Source organism: Chrysochloris asiatica, unplaced genomic scaffold, assembly GCF_000296735.1.
Source record: "Chrysochloris asiatica unplaced genomic scaffold, ChrAsi1.0 scaffold00488, whole genome shotgun sequence".
Classification (NCBI taxonomy): domain Eukaryota; kingdom Metazoa; phylum Chordata; class Mammalia; order Afrosoricida; family Chrysochloridae; genus Chrysochloris; species Chrysochloris asiatica.
In genome coordinates this window covers 653,372-675,566 of record NW_006409006.1, presented here as the reverse complement: position 1 = coordinate 675,566, position 22,195 = coordinate 653,372, and positions in this window count along the sequence as shown.

The window sequence follows — 22,195 nt, the reverse complement described above, 5'->3', positions numbered from 1 at the left end:
TAATCAATGTAATGAAACAAGGTATATGAATTGTTGATGATACACCCTGTAAACTTTCACTCAATCCACAATAGAAACCTTAAATTAAAAAAAAAAAAAAGAAGTGAATTAGTGACCAAATTTTTTTAATTGATAAGTTTCACTATCACACAAAAATCCAAATGCATAGCTGCTTTGAAAAGTTATATGCGATGACTTAGTCCCTGCTCAAACAGTGACCATATTCTGGCAGTGAACAAAATCACCACCTTTTGGAAGGACACACATACACTTTTCAAACTGACAAACTCACCAACTGTCCGCTTGTCTTATTCCAGACTGCATTTACTCATTTGCCCTAGCATTTGAAACATCTATGCAGTGGAGTTAATGCTACAGTGTGAGAAAAATGCAGAAACCATTGAATCAAGAAAACTAGATTATCATTGATAATTCTAACAACTCTGCACAGTGGTAGTTTTTTCTCAGTAGATAGAAAACTGAGCCTCCTAGAATGCACATAATGTCCTTAAGGCCAGACAGATAATAGTTTCAAAGCCAGATAAAGTTAGTCCCTGTGCTTAGAAACTTCAATATATGGACAATTCATAAATTGCCTTTTTATATGATGTAAATTTGCCCTCACTTTGAAACAATTGAATTATCCCTGCTCAGAACAACTTTTTTAAATCACAATCACCTTCACTTGTAGCACATACAGCTTTTAAATCTTTGAAAAAGCTTCTTCTGGCTTCTTCTGGCTTCTTCTGGCTCTAAAGAAGGGCTTCAAACTCTTTCATTCCTATTTGACTCAATGCTGAGAATTTCACTTCCACCCCAGGTATATACTGAATCAAAATCTACATTTTTAAGATCTATAAAAATCATCTGAGGATCTTGTTGAATTAAATGTTGATTCTGACTCAATAGACCTGGAGCAGAAATGCAAATGTTAAGCAGGTGGTTGAACTGAAATGAATTGGTTTAAAGTAGGTAAATAAACACTATATGCACCTGTACACTGCAAATTAGATTTAAAGACACACTTAGGAACAGATATCGTTCATAACCAGTGATTGCCTGAATATATTAATCCAAATTTATCATTCATCTACATTTAACATGATATGAACAACACTTCCAAAGAAATATAAATTAAATTTTCTTCCAAGAAAAACTAAATAATCAAGGGGGAAAAAAGACTTTGAATCAATAGCAGGATTGTTTTTCTTAATCAGCTAGTAGTGCTAACAAATATTCTTAGTTTATTAGTAGAGACAAAAGTGTTCTCTCTAAGAAGACATGTGCTACTTTTGTTAAGAGCCATCTAGTCAGTTCTGACTCACAGCGAGTTTGTGTGAGGTATTCAAAGAATGGCTAGTGGGTTTGAATTGTGGATTCTGTGGTAAACAGTCTAGTGCTTATCCTACATTGCCACACTGGGACTCTACAAGAGTAATAGGTAGCTAAAGAATGCAATGCTGTTTTTTCTTTAAAATTAAGGTGGGTAACCCTATTCAGGGTCTTTATGAGTCAAAACAGACTCCACTGTATTTAACAACAGTAAAGGCTCAAGTTATTTAAAGACTGTGTTAACCATCTAAGACTCATAAAATTTTGATGTTCAGAATATTACAAGACAATAGGAGCTCCAACTTTCTGAAAGAATCTTCAACTTGAACCTAGGAGACACAGTTCTAAACCTTGTTTTCCCACAAATTTATGATGTGACCTAAAAAACAAATTCAAATTTCCTCACATAAACACTAGCTCATCTTAGTGTAATATTTTGCATAAAAATTCTATGTATATAAAACATTAAAATTATATTTTTAAAACCAAACTGAACATAAGTGGTGATTAGTAATGTTGATACATTATCTAGAAAATATCTATGTACTCTTCTCTCATTACTTATTATATGAGATTGTATAGCTCCCATATTAATTGATTCCCCAACATTCGCTCTACTACAGTTATTTAGAATGCGTCTTTAATGATGACCCAATTCACCTTGGCAACAATTTGGGTTTTAAATGAGAATGAGACTCAATTCTAACCAATAGACCAGAGAATTTTGTAAGTACTTCCTAGGAGATAATTGCTTATTTAAAATTAAAAAAAAGTGAACCTATGGTCCTTTGTTTCTCTGGATAGTTGAGCATTGCTATGCAAACTAAGATGCCAGAATCTTCTACAGTCATAAAGCAACTCTTAGTAGAGTCAACCATACAATGAAACAGATGTGAAGCATGGCAGGGCAGAAAATTAAAGACAACTTTGCTCAGGATAATAGGGAATTATGTAACTTTTATCCAAATCATAATAGCAAATAATAAATATACATATATTTATACACTGGAATATATAAAAGATATCAGAATAGTACTTTTTCAAAAAATATAAATAAATATGAGCTAGGGTTAAGTTTTAATTGTGAGATAGTCCTTCTTTAATGATACAAAAATTTCTAGGGTTTAATAAGATGAAAAGTTAAGTTCTATGGCTATTATAATTATATCGTATTTTTAAACCCTGTTACTTTAATAAAGACAAAGAGAAAAGCCACTCCTGAAACTATCATTCTGTAGCCAATCATTTTCTGGTCTCTTCAACAAATTGTGCTATCATACCAAGGGACACTTCAAACCAACTGTTTATATTGAAGAGGGAGAGAAGAGAAAAATTAGCCTAAACCTAAAAATTAGAAAAGAATTTGTCATAGATAAAGGTTTTCTATCAACTTGACTGGACCAGGGTTTTCAGTGGCCTTGCAATTAAGACACAGTAATTCCCAATGATGAGACCTAATATACTGAAGTCTCTTCCATAATGAGATTGCTATGAGGAGCCATTCAATTGGGAAAAAAACATCCTTGAAGGTGTAGCCTCCTTCCAATAAATTAGACAATCAAAGATGGCTTGCTCATTGCGAGGTCTTGAATTTACATCTGGATCCTTATCAGGCTCTCAGTTCATTTGACTCAAGCTAGCTGTCTTGCTGCACACCACTGTCTGTCTGTCCTACTGTGGCGGCTTGTGTGTTGCTGTGAAGCTAGAAGTTACAATGCTGGTATTTTAGATACCTTTGTTATAATCAGTGATGGACAGATTTTGGTGGTACATCCAGGCTTAGACCAGGAAGAGAGGAGGACCACTTCTAAAAGATTAGCCACTGACAACTTTATAAGTAACAGCAGAACATTGCCTCATATTTTGTTGGAAGATAAGCCTCACAATTGGAAGGCACTCAAAATTCTACTGGAGATGAGATGTCACTTCAAAGTAGAATTTATCTCACAGATGTAATCTATTTTATTCTGCATGGTGAGGTACATGTGTATATTCACTATTTATGTGGTTGTAAAAGGTATCTACAGAGAAGAAATAATTGTTCTTGCAAAATTCTATCATGTGATCTTCAGTGTAATTTATTATCACAAAGGCCTTATTTTCCAACTATCAATCTTTCCTCTTTGTTTCCAGCTTTCTCATTCTGATCACCAGTGATTATCAATTCATCTTGATTGCAGTGTTAATAATTTCAGACCTTAGAATTTAGTAAAATTCTTCCATTTTTACATCACTGACTTTGGTGGTTTGTGCATAAATTCTATTAATAATTATATTGACTAGTCTTTCTTGTGTTGTTGTATTCAAGACCCATTGATTCAGTCAGTTCAGACTCATAATGGCCCTATATAGGATTTCAGAGGGACAGCTAGTGAGTTTGACCCACCAACCTGGCAATTCAAATGACCTTGCAAGCCAGTGTTTATCCTACAGTGCCACACCAGGACTCCTATCACATAAGACAGCATTATACCTCAAGAGAGAGATCTTGAACTCTTTTTTTATGATGATAAACATAACCCATTCCTCATGAATTTGCCATTTCCTGCATAGGTAAGCTTGTGATTATCCAATTCAAAATGGCCAATACCTTTTTATTTCATCTCACTAATGCCTAGGATATCAATTCAATTTCATTTGTTTTTACTATTTTCATAGATTCATTCTTTGTACATTCCACATTCCAATTATTAATGGATCTTTACAGCTATTTCTTCCCATTTTGAGTCATGCCCTATGAGCAAATAGAGGCCCTGAAAGTTCTGCTCCATCTACATCATTCAGGTCAACTCTACTTTAAGGAGGCAGCTCTTCCTCAGTCATATTTTGACTGCCGTCCAAACTGAGGGATTCATCTTAAAGCACTATATCTGACAAATTTACCCTGATACACAGACTCCTTTTTCCTGGTCTGTGCTTAATCTGGTAGCAGCTGTGCTGAAACCTCTCCAACACTGGTGCCCCTGCTGGGATTTAAGACACCAGTGGCATAGCTTTCAGCATCACAGCATCACAGTACCACAGACTGAACAGATGTGTGGGAAGGGCTTCACAGTAGATCACAAACACACAAAAAATATTATTTGAGATATAATTGGAATTAAACAAAAATAATCAGCTAAAATTTATATAGCATAATTGAATTTTTTCTGACTATGAAATTAGTCTATGTACATATGGGACATTTTGAAAATTGTTCAAGTATAAATAATTCATAGTTCAATAACACAATTCTTGAATAAGCACTGGATGCTAGTTTTATTTAAACTGCAAGGTTAGTGCTTCAAACTCACCAGCCACTCCTCAGAATTCTATACAGAACCACTATGAGTCTGAACTGTCTCAATGGCACTTAACAAGAACAACAGCATGAATATAAAATATATTCAAAAGTAATATAATAATGGATATAGGAAGAGATATCATAAAATATTACATGCAAGCATAATTGAGTTATATTGTTAAGTATCAAGGAGCTGTTACTGGGATTGACCTGCCGACCTTGTGGTTCCCAGTTCAGTGCTGATCCAATAGTGACACACTAGAATCCTCATGTTTTATATAACTTTTAAAATTCATCTTATGAACGTGTTTTCAAATCATTCCACCCTGAAAATAATAATGCAATAAATATAGACAACCACAGAAAAGAAATTGATAATAGGGAGAAAAAGGAAATAAAAATAGCCAATTCAAATACACACACACATAATCTGCTCTATAATTAAAAAAAGGAGGCCTGATGTAGCATTGCGGGTTAATGCGTTAGACTGCAAAGCCAGTTTAAATCACAAGGTCGGTGGTTCAAGATCGTCAGCTGTTCCTCAGAAACGCTATACAGGGTCATTATGGGTTGGAACTGACTCAACAGTGCATGACAACAAAAACAACAATAATTAAAGTAAATGAAAATATATAATAGAAATTTTGTAATTATCACATTTTACAAATTTCACAATTATACTAGTGATAACTTATTACATTAATAATTGACACTATAAATGCTAAGGATAATTGCAGGTTTTTAAAAATAATTATAATTCTGTGAGAACCAGCCTAAACTCAACAATAGATTTTTGAAACAATTATGTTACAACCATAGAATGAAACATTATACATCTTATAAAATGCAGTTTAAAATCTAGTTATACTCGGAAAATGCTGCAGTTGAAAGGGAAATATATCAACTATAAAGCTTTACATACATAGTCATAAAATTTTTTAAAAATTAAAATCATAGAAGAAATTTAAAAGTACTTAAAAAAGAGATTATTTATTAAATGTGTAATTTATTTGTGGGAGAATTTTGTATTTATTCTTACTTATTCTTACTCCATGGCTTTAGGTCAAAGGAGTACATATATTATTTCCAATATCGTATTTAATAGGGGGTTTCCCAAATAGATTCATTCATGAGTAATGTTTTGTCTACTTCTCAACTCTTATCAACAGCTTATCATAGCATGTGGTATAGATAGTGTACTGTAGGGGTTCAGTCAAGATTGGGGAATACGTGACACCTCTCCTTTTTCCAAATGTTATACTATGAATGCAGTTTCATTTCTAACCTATGAAAATGATTTTAAGTAACTAAATGAGATTCTTATGATGAAAATATAGCATAAACTCAAAATATTAGTAATTAAAATATCTAAATATGTTCATGGACTATGGTTATCTAAAATATTTTGTGATTAAAGAGGAGTAAATATTTTTCAAAAAGCAATGTTTTTGGTACCTCTGTAAACAGAACCACAATGCTGTTCTTCATTCACAAGGTTTAGCTGGGATTTTTTTAATATCTCTATAATTTATATTTAATTAGTTTTTAATTTCAATAATGTTATAAAGAAATATATAAACAAGCTACCATTTGCTTTTCAGTGAATATTCTTCCAGCAAAATTCCAAATCTCAGAATGCTTTTAAAAATTATATTCCACATTCTCATTCTGATCATCCCCATCTTCATCCTTAGAGCAAAGTTAACATTAGGAATTAGCATGGACCCCAAGATCAATTCTTTCTGAAACACCCAAACCACCCCCCAATTTTCCACATAACAATATACCAAATCCTACTTTATCCTTCTTTCCTCATAGGTGGGATAGTAGAGACATGGATTACATGCCCACACTGGCTCGTAATACCTGTATCTGTGTCCAGGGACTTCACCATCTGGAGGAGAATCTTGGTGAGGAACACAGAGAGGATGTGCTGGCTTTTTCTCTCTGCTGATAGAATGACTGGCCCACAGTGCGGCCAGATCAGAAGATAGAGTTGGTGATCACATGATATTGCATATTCCCATACAGAATGTGCACTAGTGGCAGAATCTTTTCATAGCATCTCAAACTCTCTATCATCAAGAGTCATAGAGCACTAAAATGTAACAATTTGAGGACATATAGTGATCAATACAAACCAAAGTATCAGCAGTTACCATAAGTCTTGATATAAAGTGACCATAAGCAGAATCTCAGGAGCTTAAAAATTAACTAACAATAAGGTTGTTTTTTGTTTTGTTTTTTTAACTATAAAAACAAAACATTCAGATTCTAATTAGAATGATGGACACATTTTCCTGTTGTAGAATGAAGGTAGATCACAGCTGTTATATACAAGAGGGCTTCTAAGTGTTCATGAAAAAACTCAAATTAAAGACAATGGAGTTTTCCCATGAATTTTTAAAGCCCCTCATGTATGATAATAACAGATAACCTATATTTTTCATAAACATCCTAAGTATATCTAGATTGCTTACTAGACTGCAGTAAATATACCTCCAACATTGAGTTGACTAATCAGAATAAATTTTCTATTTTTTCTTGTGTATCTTAAATTATCTGAGGAATATATTTTCTTTGTAAATAACAAAATTATGGCAAATGCTGAAATGCAAAGGCTTAAGTTATTGAATGGGTTTGAATACAGCCTTTTAAAATATCCAAATCAAAATAATCTGTTCCACTAATTGTAACCACAACTGTCACAGCATTCTTTAAGAATTAGTATTTGTTTAATTCAATAAGCTGTCATATGACATTTGTAACCCTAGAAATAGATGATAAACAGGAACAAAAACATGTTTTCTTTTTTTACTGTATCAACCACATTGACCAAAATGACCCATTGTTTTAATGTTTTAACAACATACATATTTATAGTAACAACATATATGGGCAAGTCCAAAAGTATTGCTACAAATTCATAGGGGAAATTTTATTAAGCAAAAATATAAAAATGTCAAAATATGAAGCTATATTTTCTCAACTTATATTTTATTTGCCTCTATACTTTTTTTTTTTTAAGACATTTCAATATGAGTAAGAAATGTGTATTTGGAATAAACCTTTACATGTATGAACTAGAACCATAGCAGCATACTTTTTTACTTACCTTCTAATATACTCATTGGGCTGGGGTGGAGAGATTGAGAGAGGGTATAGGTGTTTTAATCATTACTATCTTGCACAAGTTGCAATTTCAGATACACATGCAGAGAGCAAGACTGTGGCACTTATAAAAGTTTTATTATAATCACAGTAGCAAAAGGAGAACACAGGTACCAGAGAGGACAGATCAGGGGCCCTTACTGTGGAGACAAAGGTAACAACAAGCTGAAATTGAAGGATCCACTTAGGTACGTCAAGCAAGATGGAAGTAACTAGGCTTTTACAGATTCCTGGAGATTGGTTATTTTGAATACCTTCACAGCCTCAAAGCCATCGTGGTTTTTCCTACTTGTTAGAAACTTTGCTCTAGAGGGCAGTTCCAAAATTCAGTCTATTATGAATATTGCTGCTACAAACAAGTTTGGAAACAATATGGAAACATTTTGGTTTGACATACACATACACCTAGTAATAGATTACTGAGTCATACATTATGCATTTCTTCCATTTTGCTAGCTATTATTATCGATATTTCCAAAACGGTTGTACCAAATTATATTCTCCATAGTAGTATATGAGTATCTCTAGTTGTTTGACCTTCTTCCTTCTATGAGAAAGATTTTTTTTAAATCATGGAAAATGGAATTAAAAGATAATGAATTTTTTAATAAAGTTTTAAGCCCACTCATATTTTAAGTTTTCTAGATTTCCTCCATAATTTTATTTATTCTGAAAGTTGTGTGGAGCCCTTTCTGTAACATAAGATAAGAATTGGACTGCTAATGAAAAGATTGACTTTCAAATCTACCAGCTACCTCAAGGAAGAAGAATCAGACGATCTTCTACGGTAAAGCTTTAAACCCCTACGCAGCATAGCTATGAGTTGGAATCAGATCAGTGGCAGTGATTTCAGTTTGGGGGTTTTGAAGAGTGTATAAAAAAACAGTTCCAAAGCACTGCCATCTAGTCTATTCCAACTCCTAGCACACCATAGGACAGAATTGAACTGCTCCATAGAACTTCCAAGGCTGTAAATCTTTATAGCAGACTGCCTCATCAGTTCCACACAGAGCAGTTGGTAGAGTCAAACCATTGACTATTAGGTTAGCAGCCCAATACTTATTGCACCACCAGTGCTTCAAGATGGGTGTATTGTGATATGTAATTATTTTCATTTACATTTCCCTATTGAATAATGAGATTCAGAATGATTTTATTGGTCATTCAGATGTCTTATATGTTGAATTGTCCTGTGCCAATTTTTCTGTTGGCTTTTGTCTCATACTTATTGATGTCTAGGAGTCCTCTATAAATTTATGATTCCTTTATTAAAGATATACATTAAACATGTACTCCGTATTCTCTTTTCAATCTCCTAATTGTGGAAATTTTCTAATTTTAATGTAGCCCCATTTTTCTTTCCCCCAATTTGTGATAGTACTTTTTGTGCTTTCCACTATTCAGTTTTGTCACTCACACTTAGATCTGCAATCCACCTCAAATAAATTCTGTGTATAGTGAGAAGTATCATTAAAAATATTTTTTTCATATAGATATCCAGTTAACCCAATATCACTTATTGAAAAATCCACCTTTTTGAAATCAACTTTGTTATAGCACAAGGTTGTTCAGGCATGGGTCTATTTCTGTATTCTCTTCTGTTCTGCTGCTCATTTTCTATCCTCACATCAGTACCATACTTTTTGAATTGTTATAACTTTATATAGTCTTGATATCTGTTAGTTATAAGTCCTCTCATTTGTTAATTTTACTCAATTGCCTAACTATTTTGGCTTTTTTAAATTCTTGGATCAATTGTTAATGTTCACACACATGCACACTAAGTGTGAGGTTTAATTGGCATTGCACTGAATCTATAAATTATTAGTATTGTGGAGAACAAATATTTTATTAGGTTAACTTCCCAATTTCACAAGAAAAAACTTTAAATGCTCTAACACTAATATTTGTTTTAAGTGCCTTATGGAAAAGACCGATACAAAGAAAACTGCAAAACACTACTATAAGAAACCATAAGAGACTCAGATATATAGAGACAAACCCATGCTCATGGATAGGAAGACTTAATGTTATGAAAATATTACTACTTAATGTTATGAAAATATATATTATAGATATAATGTAATCCTTATCCAGCTACCAACATCATTCTTCAAAGAAATGACAAAAATTAATAAGCAATCTTAAATGGAAAGGAGAAAAACTCTGGACAAGCAAAGAACTACTAAACAAGAACAAAGTAGGTGGTCTCTCATTCCTGATCTCAAAGCCTAGTATAAAACGGCAATAGTCAAAACACCCTGGACACATAGAATTGAGAAGCCAGAAGTAAATCCATCTACCTGATGTTTATCAAAGGGTCGAAACTCAATAAATCAAGAAGGATGATCTTTTTTAAGAAATTATACTGGCAAAACAGAAAATCCATTTGCAGATAAATGAAAAAGAACCAATATCTCACACCATATACAAAAATGAACTCAAGATGGAGCAAAGACATAGATGTAAGACCTAAAGATATAAAGATTCCCAATGAAAAAATAGCAACGAACTATGCTTCCTAATACATGGCATAAATATACTATCAAGCATAACTGAAAATACACAAACAGCAGAAGACAAACGAAGTCACAGAAACATCCCCAAAAGTAGATATTTATGTGTATCTAATGATTTCAACAAAAAAGTTTAAAAAGAATAGATAAGTGAGGGGAAAAATTAGCATTGATGTATGGGACAAGGAACTAATCTCAAAAATGTATAGAAAACTTCAACAACTCAACAAAGAAAAGACAAATATAATATAAAAATGGGCAGTGGACAAAAGCAGACATTACCAAAGAAAACATTTAAGTGGCCAACAAACATAAGGAAATGCTTATGATCTTAGCCATCCAAGAAATGCAAATCAAAACAATAAGATATCATTTCCCCTGAGCAGTCATAACAAAAATTTAAATACAAGAAAACACAAATACTGGCAACGGTATAAAGAAACTTCACTCTTCAGAAAATGGGGGAATGGAGGATGTAAAATCGTGAAACCACTGTTGAAAGTGATATGGCACAATCTCAGAAAGTTGGAACTGGAAATGCCATATGAGACAATAATGCCTCTACTTGGTATATATCTAGGAAATAAGAGCTCCTTTATGAATAGATATATGCACACCCATATTCTTTGCATCACTATTCACAATAACAAAAGAATAGATTCAGCCTTTATGCTCATCAATGGAAGAATGTATAAACAAACTTTGCTACATACACAAAATGCTAAAGAAATGTGAGGAACCAGATACACTTAATAACAAGAATTAATCTGAAGTACACTATGATGGGTTAAATTAATTAGCTCAATAAAGTACTTGCCTTTTTTGCCTGTTGATCACAAGACATGAGGAACACAAAATGGCCAAGGAGCATTTTTGAGTTCCAGTTCAATGATATCAGTGTTGCGTCTCCAGGTGGGAGTATTCCTCCCACTGGAATTAAAACATCCAGAAGAGTATAGGGTCAAAGGAACAGGAAGCAAAGATTTTGCAAGTGGGCCAGTAAGACTCATAGTGAGTGATACAACTCCCATTTCCATGACTTGGTTCCTGGCCCAGTGAATACTGTGAAGAATAAGTGTCATATATTGGATGCTGGTTTACAGCATATACAGCCTCCTGGAGAACATTGCACCAACACTGCAAGGTATTACCACCTAGTTGGTGCTGTCATTGTGTAATTAGAAGGCCATTCCATAATTTGATCAAGTCATCAGCTTCAGGATGATTAGGAACTTGGTAAGAACTATGAATTCCATGAGCATGGGTTTCTTGCTGCACTTCATTTGCTGTGAAATGGGTCCCTTGATCTGAGTTTATGATCTGTGGAATGACATGATGGTGGATAAGACATTCTATAAATTCTTAGATGGTAGTTTGGGCAGAAGCTTTGTGTGCAGGAAAAGCAATCCAAATCCAGAGTATATGTCTCTTCTAATAAGAATAAAATGCAAGCCACCATAGTATGACAAAATGACAGATCAGTGGTAGAATATATGTAAGTATACACACACACATATATAAGGAGCTCTGATAGTGTAGTGGTTACAAGTTGGGCTGCTAAGTTCAAGGGCAGCAGTTAGAAACTACCAGAGGTCCCGTGAGAGAAATATGAGGCTTTCTGTTCCCGTAAAGATTTACAGCCTCGGAAACCCTATACAGGGTCTCTATGAATCAGAACCGAATCCACGATACATAAATACCACTACCACCATACACACATATAACTTTCAGTGGTTTTGCTTCTCTAGAGAACCTAACCTAAGACATTTGGTACCAAGAGTGGTTCTATAGAAACAAAATCATAAGATTGAGTTTTCTAAATTTGTTCTCAAATCTGACTAATTTTAAAGTTACTGATAACCCTGTCTCCACCAAACATAGAGTCTTATCATGTTGTTGTTGTTGTTGTTCTTGTTGTTAGGTGCCATCTAGTTGGTACCTACTCATAGCAAACCTATGCACAACAGAATGAAACACTACCTGGTCCTGGGCTAACCTCACAATTGTTGTCATGCTTGAGCCCATTGATGTTGCCACTTTGCCAATCTGTCTCGCTTGGGGTCTTCCTCTGTTTCTCTGACCCTCCACCTTACCCAACATGATATCCCTCTCTAGTGACTGGTCCCTCCTGACAATATGTCCAAAGTATGAGAGATGAAGTCTGGCCATCCTGGCCTCCAAGGAGTACTCTGGCTGTAATTCTTCCAACACAGATCTGTTTGTGAGAATTTTTATTTTATTAACATTGAGATGCAATTCATATGAAAGGTTGTGGTCTTTGAACTTCATCAGTAAATATTTTAAGTCCTCTTCACTTTCAGCAAGCAAGGCTGTATCATCTGCATATTGCAGATTGTTAATGAGTCTTCCTCCAATCGTGATGCTATGTTATTCTTCACATAGCCCAGCTTCTCAGATTATTTGTTCATCATACAGGGTGTGTATATATCTATTCATAAAGGAACTCTTATTTCATTAGGATATCTATCAAGTAAAGGGATTGTTGTCTCATACGGTATTTCTAATTCCAACTTTCTGAGAGTGTGCCATATCACTTTCTACAGTGGTTTCACTCATCTTTGACAAGAAATTTGGAAAACAACTACCTAGCCAACTGACTAGAAGAGAGGTGGCCCAACAGAATGTGGAAATCACCAGACAATATCATTGATATCCCATGTGAGTAAAATTTTACTAAAAGTAATACAAGCACATATTTGCTGCAAATATACATTGACAGAGAACTTGGAGAGATTCAAGCCAGTTTCAGAAGAGTACGTGGAGTAAGGGCTATCATTACTGATGACAGATGGATCTTGGCTGAAAGCAGAGACTACCATAAAGATGTTTACCTGTGCTTTATTGACTATGCAAAGGCTTTCAATTGTGTGGATCATGACAAGCTATAGAAATTCATATTGCAAAGTATGAGTATTCCAGAACACTTAATTATGCTCAATAGGAACATGTACCTAGACCAAGAAACAGTTATTTGAACAGAACAAGGGAACACTGAATGGTTAAAAATTAGAAAAGGTGTGCACCAGGGTTGTATTCTTTTATGATACTTATTAAATCTGTATGCTGAGCAAATAATCTGAGAACCTGTGTTACATGAAGAAAATGTGGCATCTGAATTACAGGAAGACTCATTAACAACCTATGATATGCAGATGATACAACCTTGCTTGCTGAAAGTGAAGAGAACTTAAAATACTTACTGATGAAGATCAAAGACCACAGCCTTCAGTATGGGTTGCACTTCAATGTAAAGAAAACAAAAATCCTCACCACTAGACCAATGAACAACATCCATTTAAATGGAGAAAAGATTGACGTCATCAAAGACTTCATTTTCTTTGATCAATCATCAACAGTCATGGAAGCAGTCAAGAAATCAAATAACATATTACATTAGGCAAATCTGATGCACAAGACCTTTTTAAAGTGTTGAAATGAAAAGATGTCGGTTTGAAGACTAAGGTGCACCTGACCCAAGCCATTGTAGTTTTAATAACCTCATATGCATACAAAAGTTAGACAGTGAATAAGGAAGACCATAAAAGAATTGTTGCATTTGAGTTATGGTGTTGAAGGAATATATTAAAAGTATCATAGACTTCCAAAAGAACAAACAACTCTGTGTTGGAACTGTCATCCTTGCTGTTCAAATTGACCTTGCATCCAAGTGCTTATCCTATAACACCACACCAGAATTATATAGAAAGATGTTGTTTTTATTAAATGCCATCAAGGTGGTTTGGACTCATAGTGACCCTGTATAGCATTTCAGAGGAGATGCTGATGAGTTTGAACTACTGACTTTGCAGTTCAAATCAAACTTGTGGTTGAGTGTTTATCTTGCAGCACCACAACAGGACTCCATATATATATATATGGATGCTTCAGTACGGGCATTGACTGGGATAAATGGGGTCCTCCATTGAGATGGATTGGCAAAGTGGCAGCATCAATGGGCTCAAGCGTGGCAACAGTTTTGAGGTTGGCTCAGGACCACGCAGTGTTTTGTTCTGTTGTACATAGGGTCACTATGAGTTGGTACCAACTCGATGGCACCTAACAAGAACAACAAAACTTGAGATGGGATGTATAGGGTCATGAAGTTGGAGGCATAGGGCCCATAAAAATTCCATTGAATCCCTCTTGCCAAAAGCCTCACCTCTCTCAGCAGTTTATAGCAAGGCAATGGCTCACAATTGTAGAAATGTGAGAGTCCCAAATTTAGGTCAGACGAACCAAGATTAGCAGGCTGGCAGGTTTGTAAACAATCAGGTCCAGCAGGTAAGAAGGCAGGCTGCTGATGGGTCCTAGGATCACCAGGTCATAGAGTAGGCCACTGGCTCAAGCTCAAAGTCCAAACATTAGAGTTCAAGTCAGATGCAAGATCCAGACCCAGCAGAAAGCAAACAAGTTTTCCTTAATGTCAAATATTTTGGAAACAGGCCACACCCCCAAAAACATATTTCCAATTGATAGTTTGCTCATCATAGAGTTAACCACACCTGATCATAGCCAGTATTCATAGAGTTAACTACATTGTATTAGATGCCACCATGGGGATAACCACATCTCAACTGCCAAACCACTGGATATCTTGGCCCAGTCAAATCAACACTAAACCTTAACTATCACATCCATGGTGGACAGGTTGCAGATGAGTTTCCAGATAAGGCAGAATAGGAAGAAGGAGAGAGGGAGACTACTTCTGAAAGATATGCCACTGAAAAACCTTATGAGAAGTAGCAAAACATTGTCTCATACAGTGTTGGAAGATGAGGCACTCAGGTGGAAAGGCACTCAAAATGTGACTGGGGAAGAGCTCCCACCTTAAAGAAGAGATTAACTATAATTACATGGATGGAGCAAAGCTTTCAGTCCCTTCATTTACTTATGGAAAACAACTCAAAAGGAGAAGGAACAGCTGCAAACATCTCACAATAATCAAACTTGGAGTATATGAAGTATGATCCTGGTAAAATCAGAAAATGATGTGTAATACATAAAGATCAATCTCCTAGGCATCACTTAGCTGAAATGGACTAATAATTAGGTCATTGTGAATTGGACAAGAAAGTCCCTCAACCAGATGAAATTATACAGTGGCAACTGTAATAGGCTCAAATATAAACCATTGTAAGGATGGTGTAGAACTGGGCAATATTTTATTCTATTGTGAATAGGGTCAGTATGAGTTGGAACAAACTCAGGAACAACTGATACCAACATCCACCTTAATAGAAACCAGAGTACATTCAGGTAAACAGATTCTAAGTTAGATCTTTCAAAGAGAATTTAGGATAGGGAATTGACTGCTTCATTTATGAAAATGCTGGAAGGGAGAGGGACAAACAAACAGGAAATAATGAGACAAAGTGAAATTAGCAATAGCATAGAGCAACCACCACTCTTAGGACTGCAGGAGTAAATATAAGTTGGTATTTCTACACCCAGAAGAAGAGGCCATCATTGTGGACCTAGAACCACTGCTGGAGGGTGAAGGGCTGTTTAGGAAGAGATCAAGTCATTGAAGACTCTGAGATACTACAGAGGCACCTTCCAAGGCAGAACAGGAGAAAGAGAAATGTCCATACTTCTCTCCTCTCCACACCATCAATTATTTGGTCAATGATTTACTGCACAAGCAACCAAGAGGCAAATGGTTGATGAGTCCTAAAAATGGTCATTCCCTGCCATAGAAAAATTAATAAAGAGAGAATATACAACAACCATTCACAGAAGAATCTGTGATCAATCTACAACAGAAGCAATGTTCTATCTCTCAGGCAGTAATGGAAATATCAATTAAGACATCACTCAGGAGGGACCAGTTACTGGAGAAGGATTTCATGTTTGGTAAGGTGGAGGGTCAGAGAAAAGAGGAAGACACCCAGTGAGATGTATTGGAAAAATGGCAGCATCAATGGGCTCAAGAGTGGTAACAATTGTGAGGTTGGCCCAGGACCAGGCAGTGTTTTGTTCTGTTGTGCATAGGATTACAATTAGCCAGTACCAACTCAATGGCACCTAACAACAACAACAAAGAGACTGGAATCCTGGTGTTGTGCTGTAGGAGAGGCACTATCAGTTTGAACTGCAAGGTTGGCAGTTCAAACTCACCCACTGCCCCTGGGAAACCCTACATAGGGTCACTATGAGTTGGAACCAACACAATGGCACTTAACAACTACAACAATAATTTATGAGACTGACAATATCAAATGTTAGTAACGATATCATAAATATATATACATGCATTGCAGGTGTCAATGAAAAGTAACAACAATTTTAGAAGGTAAAGAATTAAATTTATTCAGATTTAAAAGGTTGATACTATTTGTATATCAATACCTCATCTACATATTAATCTTATAGAAATATTCAAATACATGCACAAAGTTAAATACATAAAGAAGTTAATGTATAATTATCTGTAGCAAGTACTACAAAAAAGTCTGAAAAAATACAAATCAAATTATTAACAATGCAGTTAGGAAGCAAGTCAGGAGAACAGACTGTGGAGTCGGTTCTCATTCAGCATACGTCTAAATTCTTGTATTTTTGTTTATTAACACTTAATTCTTATAATATTTTTTAAACCTTAAAACACGAAAATAATAAAATGGAGCAGAAAAAATGAGGGTACCTGTACCTGTAGTGGGTAATACACTTCCCAGAAAAAGAAAGATGGTGGGAAGGCCTCAGGGAACGGACCTGATTTCAAAACTTGCATTTCCTGAATGCATGTTCTGGAATCACAAAATAGAGCAAATGTTTTTGTTTCCTTTTTCTGCACAAAATGCAATTAAGCGATAGAATTATTTTATGGAAATCAAGCTATATTACATGAAAAGATATTATAAAAAATTTGTGAATTCTAACATTTATTTTTCTCAATAAAATCCACTTGAAACTTCACTAATAAGTCAAAGAAGACTTCTATCAATTTTATTGCCATATTGTTAAAACTCTAAAATATTTCAAAAGTCTTTATCAAATTACAAATTCCATTATATATACAATTAACATCAGAAGTATTGCTGATGAAGCAGAGCAGAATGCAGGTAAAAAGTAGGTGCTCCAGACTCTTCATTACTTATCTTCACCCAGGTCTTAAATTAGGAGAATTCTTCTCACAAATAAATAAAAGCTTCCTTTTGCAGAGAGTGGCAGCCAATTTCCTTGTTGTAGCATATGCACAGTCATTGTTGTTTACATTTGTATCTTCTAAAGTCCTATTAATGAAGGAAAGAAAAAGAAACACTGAGCCCAATGATCAGATACAAATCATTTGGTAGATTAGCTGCTACACATATTGAGAGAGGTATATATTAAGCTATTTTTGTTTCTTTATTAATTTAACAAAACATGTGCTCAATTCACTTGAGCAGGACCATTTATCAAGGCCCAGAAATACAGAAAAACAAAAATGTCTTCTTTTCTTCAGTATGTTTACACTCTGAGGAGACAGCAGATCCATGGGACAGAGAAAAGGTATAAAAAGAATTTGCTAAAAAAAAAGAATTTGCTAGAGAAATTCATCTGGATGAAGCAACACTTAAGATGAGTCTTGAAGAGGGAGAGTGGCTTCTCTTTTTGAGGTGGGCCATATCTGTGTGCTTTCCTTTATAAAAGCAAAGTCTGCTCTAAGCAACTCATACCTCTAACCAATATCAAAATTATGTATAATTTGTCAATATATTATATTAATAAACTATTAATAACTGAAGATTTCAAGTATATTTTGGATACTTACAAATCATAATGCACAAAAGAGCCATCTTCCCACGTCCAGTACCAGACATATCTTTTTCGAGATAGTCCAATCCAATGAAAATAAGATGCCAAAGATTGAATAAAATCCTGTGAAGAAAGAACCCTATTTAGTGACTAAACAATTATCTCTTCTGTTTTTTACCAATATAACAATAAAAATAATGTGAACACAACAAAAGCAAATTAGACTATCAAAACAATTTTATCAGGATTGATTGACATTATCTAATCATTTTCCATGTGCCATACTAAAGGATACACTATTTACAGTGGCTTTGAAATCATGTTGACATGAATCAGGACAATGCCCATGATGCCTTCAGGACAAACACACTTTTGTTCAGGAATCACAGTGTGTGCTCAGTGTACTAATTAAGACACTGAGCATTGTTATCACAGCTAAAAATTTGGCCCCTGGACAAAAATATGACTCAAATACCAGTAACATGCAATCCATTACCCTCTATTTGTATTTCATTTAACATGCAAACATATTATTATTATTAACCAAGTACATTATTTTCAATGGTTCTTATGATTGTAAAAGCAATTTCCCCCTTCAACACATAAAAGATAATAAAAGTAAAGCTTCAAAACTCAATACCAGTTCATCCTTATCCTCTATCTTCACAAGTTGGGAACTCATGCCGTTGCAGAATTTCTGACTCTCTTCAAAGTTTTTACGTATATAAGAAAAATAGTAGCATTTCTTTCCACAGCAGAACCATTTGTCTTTGTATGCTTCCCTATAATTTTCTTTAAAAAAAAAAAAAAAAAAGTTTAATTATGTCCCTCAAAAACGTTTACTGTTTGTTACCCAAACACCCTTCCCAGCCCTACAGTGTCAATGCTTTCATGAAATCTAAAGACGTTATTGAGGCCTTGATGGTGGTAATGGTTGTATGCTGTTGAGTTGATTCTGACTCACAGAGAAGTTGTATAGAGGCCTGAGGCTGTAAATCTTTACAAGACCAGAAAGCCTCGTGCTTCTCCTGTAGAGTGGCTACTGGACTTAACTTCTGACCTTGTAGTTAGCAAAGCAATGTGTAACGCACTAGGTCACCAGACCTCCTTTCAATGTGATCTTGTTGTAAAGTACCATGTTGTTCCAACTCAGAGCAACCCTGTATAGGGTGTCCGTGGAGTGACTGATGAGCTAGAACAGCTAAGCGTGCAGTTCAAATGACCTTGCAGTCCAGCGCATTAATGTAGCCTTAAGAGGAACCACTAACTTATTTATTCCTATAAAAGGGAGTATTTTCCTTTTTAGGCAATACATTTTCCAGGATACCATTAGCACCATAGCGTAAGTGCAAAAATACAAAATATTCAAATGTTACAAACTATTCTTCAACCTTCAAAGAAGCAGGGTAATTATTTGCTTAAGAAAGCAAAAAAGAAATCCATTTCTCACTCTCTATCTTCTCAAATTTTACTATCTGAAAATTACAAGACCAAAAATCATATGTTACCAAAAGGCAACCTTTCCTTTCACAGAAGACAAAACCTAGTTTACTGAGTTGCACTCTAATAGAATGGCAGTGAGTTCTTGTTTTGTTTTGTTTTTGTTTTTGTTAGTAAAATGTGCATGCTGGGATATGTGGAGAGTCTTACCACAGTGGTTATTCAAATATGATAATAAATATGGATACAATTCCTATTGCATTGATCCTTTCAAGTGATAACTGATAGAAACTTCAGGGAAGTTCTCATCATTTTCAGATTGTTCAAGACTTTTGAAAGACAGTCTTCAGAATTGCCTATAAAGTGAAGCTTTCCCATATGAGCACGTCAGAATTTGGGACCCAATTTAACATAACAAAATATGAAATTTCTAAATACTCAGGCTCCTGGTGTGGCGCTATAGGATCAGCACTGGATTGTGAGCCACAAAGTCAGCAGTTCAAGCCCACCAGCTGCTCCTTGGAAACTGTATACATGGTCCCTTGATTCAGAACCAACTTGACAGAACTTAACAACAACAACACATAGCACCAGACTCAGATGGAAAAGGCTCTGAAAGGGATATAAATGTATCTCATTTCTCCTGTCTACAAATCCAATTTGCTGATGGGCACATGAACAAAAAGTACTATTTGCTCATCCCAATTCAAAGATGTAGACTTACTATAGGATTAGAAATTACTATCACATTGAATGAAAAGTATCTCTAGGATAAACCAAAAGAACCAAACTCATGCAATTAGTCTACTGACTCCTAGCTACCTTATGCAGGGTTTCTAAGATAATAACTCATTACAGACACAGATAGCCTCATCTTTCTCCTTAGGATTCACTGGTGGTTTAAACCACTGAACTTGCAGTTAGCAGCCTGATGCATAATCCACAGTGCCACCTGGGCTCTTTATCTCTAATTTTTAATCATCAATTTAATAATTAAATAGAGGTTGTCTGGCAATGATGAGCTACACCAATTTATAGTCATGAATGCTGATATTTTACTCCATACCTGGGTTAGACTGAACTTTTGAAAAGCAGTTATTTTCTATATGAACACTGGAGTTCCCATCTTCTTGGATGTCATTATTCTGGTTTTGGTGAGAAGCTTGAAAGTCTGAAATTCATTGATACAAGATAGTTAACTTATAAGGGTAATTATAATGGTAATTTGAGATCACATTTTAATTTTCAAAATGAAGAAATGCATGTGAAGTACTAAAAATCTGAAAAAAAATCAAATTTCTTCAATTATTTAATCTTGTTTCACATGATTTAGAAATTAAATTTTGTGATTTTTTTACTAATTCTTAACTGTGAATAAATACTACTTTCTTCTGTTTGTAATACATCTTCATATGTAAAACAGTTCTTATGGACCTGAGGTCCTTGAAGACATATTAAATATATCTTGATTGATTCATTTTCCAAAGAATATAAACATAAGTTATATTAGACTATTTTGTATCCTCATGATTGGTGTATTTTGCTTTGACTATTTAGGCTCAAACAATTCTATGGGATGGGAATTAAAGAGATTCTGGGGAAATTATGATGAAGAGACGCTTCCTTTGCCAATGTGCAGTCCTTGGATTTACATACACAGCTCTCATACCAGAGTGCAACAGAGCTTTCTTTAATTAAATAGAAATCAATTTAGGTATTTTTTTGCTCATATCTTAATTACAAATTAAGGAGCTCTGGTAGCGTAGTGTTTACGAATGGGGCTGCGAACCTCAAGGTCAGCAGTTCTAAACTACCAGCTGTTCCGCAGGGGAAAGATGAGGCTTTCTGCCCCCGTAAAGATTTACAGCCTCGGAAACCCTGTACAGGGTCGCTATGAGTTGGAACCAACTCCACAGCACATAACCACCAAATTACAAATTAAGTATTGTAAGGAGTGAGCTCATTACCTAAAAACTAGCAAAATGATAGGGAAAAAAACAAGGAAGATAATATCCATTAGATATGCTGTTCTCAAATAAATGTGTGTATGTGTGTTTCTGTGCAAGTAATGACACTGAGAATGGGGAAGCATCCAAATTCTGAAATAATGGGAGTATGAATATAAACTACATGTTGTTGTTGTTATGTACCGTGAAGTCAGTTCCGACTCATAGTGAACCTGTACATGGTTTCCGATTTACTGGTAGTTTCGAACTGCTGACCCTGGGATTAGCAGCCTGATTCATAACCCCTATGCTACCAGAGCTCCTTTTAAATGGCATAGAGAACTGGTAGAGTTGTCTGCAAGGTGATGCCATCAAGACCATATGAAGTCAAAGTAATGAAACAGCTGAACATTAATTATATTAAATCTAAGGAGAAAATATTCATGATTCACCATAAAAATTAAAAAGATGTTAAAAGATAAACCACATTGTTCTTCTGCTACTTGTTGGTCCAGAGGCCCCCTGGTGACCAGAAGCATAGCCAGCTGCCACCTGCGTTCACCCCACTGAAGTTCCTGGTCTCTTGGTGGTTGGAGCCAAAGGTGGCAAACTACACATTTGAGAGAACAATGAAAGTGCATTGGGAGCTATCCAAAACAACTCCAACACCTGAATTCAGGTGAGCCCTGCTCCAAACCTGGACTAGCTCTCGCTAGGAGAGACGCTGAAAATACATGGGCGAAAAAAAG